Source organism: Limulus polyphemus, unplaced genomic scaffold (genome assembly GCF_000517525.1).
Source record: "Limulus polyphemus unplaced genomic scaffold, Limulus_polyphemus-2.1.2 Scaffold808, whole genome shotgun sequence".
Lineage (NCBI taxonomy): Eukaryota > Metazoa > Arthropoda > Merostomata > Xiphosura > Limulidae > Limulus > Limulus polyphemus.
Window position 1 is genome coordinate 62,189 of NW_013666418.1, and position 2,600 is coordinate 64,788.

At 28.5% G+C, this 2,600-nt stretch overlaps 1 long non-coding RNA gene across 1 annotated transcript in view; it reads right to left on the minus strand.

Annotated features, from left to right (window-relative positions):
• Positions 1-612: 612 nt before the first annotated feature.
• The window catches only part of LOC111086040, a 38,642-nt gene continuing 36,654 nt past the window's right edge, over positions 613-2,600 (minus strand). The window contains exons 3-4 of the long non-coding RNA XR_002610806.1: positions 1,600-1,701; positions 613-713 (exon numbers count right to left, since the gene is read on the minus strand). This is a non-coding gene — a long non-coding RNA (uncharacterized LOC111086040). The remainder of the gene's footprint in view (positions 714-1,599; positions 1,702-2,600) is intronic.

A 2,600-nucleotide genomic window follows, 5' to 3' on the forward strand; every position in this document is an offset into this window, starting at 1 on the left:
GTATTTCTTTCACAGTAAACATATTATATTGTAAGGATAACCTCATTATATGGTATTTCTTTCACAGTAAACATATTATATTGTAAGGATAACCTCATTATATGGTATTTCTTTCACTTCATCAGATTTTGCTACTTTTTTTTAATACGATGGATAACGATTATTTAGTTTACACAAATCCATAGAAAAGTTTCTTCTGATCTCGTGCTGCTATATTGAGTTTTTTCACTCAATATTGTAATCCGGTGTTCCTCTGTTGACTTTTTCCCTGAATCTTTTAATTTGGTATTTCTATATTGAGTTTTTGACTCAATATTTTGATTGGTGTTCCTCTGTTGACTTTGATACTTCTATATTGATAGATAGTGCAAGTCAGTCCATGAATGTTAAATATTTCTACTAATCAACGTAGTAATGGACGCTCCTTCGAAAGAAGAAACGTCATTCGAACGTAATACTACGTTACATGTAGCACATCACATTTCGAATGTTAGTTGCGTTAAACTAACCTCACACATCCTACACACCACACACACATATATATAGATAGTGAACATTTCTTTTTAATGTCTATTAATACAACTCATATTAAAAACATATAAAATGAATTAAGAAGCGTCAAGGTCAGTTTTGTTATCATCATCAGCCATGTGTATCGTTCCTTGTTGATTCAGAGAAATGCTCCCGCTGAGCCACTTTGGTTTGAAAATTCCCTAGAAAATAGGGTTAAATAGATATATATTTGTCAGAAAAAGGGACTAAATATATTTCTATGTGTCTTATTCTATTATAACTATATTGAATTTCGTTTTCCAGTTAAAATATTTGACTAATTAAACAGTATACACTGTTAAAATATTTTACTAATTAAACAGTATTCACAGTTAAAATATTTTACTAATTAAACAGTATACACTGTTAAAATATTTTACTAATTAAACAGTATTCACGGTTAAAATATTTTCCTAATTAAACAGTATTCACGGTTAAAATATTTTACTAATTAAATAGTATACACTGTTAAAATATTTTTCTAATTAAACAGTATTCACAGGTAAAATATTTTGCTAATTAAACAGTATTCACGGTTAAAATATTTTACTAATTAAACAGTATTCACGGTTAAAATATTTTACTAATTAAACAGTATACACAGAAATATTAAAGAACGTCTAGTCATACAGTTTTCTCTGATAGGATATCTTAGACAAAAACACATCAAATAAATGTAATTTAATTTTTATCACTTACCTATTCATGAACCAAATTGTTGAATCTTTACTCAATTACGTATTTAAATTAACGTTCCATTATCCAAAGACCTTAACCTTGAACCAAATAATTGTACTTCAATATCAATCAACCAGTGACTTTTGAATACTTCTTATAGTTAGCAAACTGAAGAGCGTGGATTTTTAGAAAAGATCACAGTTTAAGAAAACAAAAGTTTGAATTTACGTGTTCTTAAAGTTGACTTCTTTACCTCGTTTTCAAGTAATTGTGTAAACTGATATTTCTCGAATAACAAAAGAACTAGGCCATAGTGCTTAACACTTTTTAAATACCCTAAAGACTCTCTATTCTTAAAACTTTACTTACCTAGTTATACCGATGACTGCTCAGACTCCAGTGTTTTGTGTATATATATTCTTTCGTACTCTGAACTCAAGAAAATTCCTAAAACTGCCTCTGCACGTTTAACTGAAACATTCAAATGAAACTAGCTTTGAGGTTATGTTTTTTTTCAAACTTACACGTATTCATATGAAATATAAAGCGTTTAAAGATTTTTGAAAAATGTCCAAGTCTTATAAATAGAAGGTTAGGAGATCTATAGACGACATTTACTAGACTCTATTTAACTAACTGAACAAGAATCGTAAAAATAGGAAAATGTTCTGTTTTATGTGATTCTGTTACAGTTTATTTAACATGGTTAGCTTATATCAAATTACATTGTCGTACAAACGCAAAGAAATTAGTAAAAGCTGAAACAAAGCGGTTAATGGCAAATGGAAACAGACTTAAAGTATAGCAGAAAGAGAAAAATCCGGTATGTACGAAAAACAAAAATTCACGTTGTACAAAATATCACTTTATCTTCTTCGAAGGATACTGTTCCTATCAAAACACTTAAAAAATATTTGTTTTAAAATGGCATTAATGCCGATACTTGATGTATTGAACATAAAGGTATGCGATGTAAGGTAATTTAGGTTATCAATAAAGCATGATGAATACTGTAAAGCTGAATTGTAGTTTAACATGAGATTGTAAGTTGTAAGTTTAGTATCCTACATAGAGATATGTCAAGTCTGTTAACTATATGTCTAAAACAAATGTAATAAACCATAGAGATTTGTCAAGTCTGTTAACTATATGTCTAAAACAAATGTAAGAAACCATAGAGATTTGTCAAGTCTGTTAACTATATGTCTAAAACAAATGTAAGAAACCATAGAGATTTGTCAAGTCTGTTAAGTATAAGTCTAAAACGAGTGTACGAAACCATAGAGATTTGTCAAGTCTGTTAACTATATGTATAAAACAAATGTAAGAAACCATAGAGATTTGTCAAGTCTGTTAACTATATGTATAAA